Consider the following 227-nt stretch of genomic DNA (forward strand, 5'->3'; position numbering starts at 1 on the left):
AAGACCTTTCTAAATGATGCTACTTGGCTGCATTCAATTAGGATCCCTTTGTGCTAGGACACATAAAAGGTCACTCTCTTCAACGTGTTGCCGAAAGGGTTTCAATGACAATCCCAGCAACGGGGGGGAGGACACAACGCTTCAGTATAAAATGCTACGGAAATAAAAGTCAGTATTCTTTTTCCATACCTGTATTGTTAAAGACTCCTTGGACTGTAGCAGTGGCA

Source organism: Anser cygnoides, chromosome 1, assembly GCF_040182565.1.
Source record: "Anser cygnoides isolate HZ-2024a breed goose chromosome 1, Taihu_goose_T2T_genome, whole genome shotgun sequence".
NCBI classification, from domain to species: domain Eukaryota; kingdom Metazoa; phylum Chordata; class Aves; order Anseriformes; family Anatidae; genus Anser; species Anser cygnoides.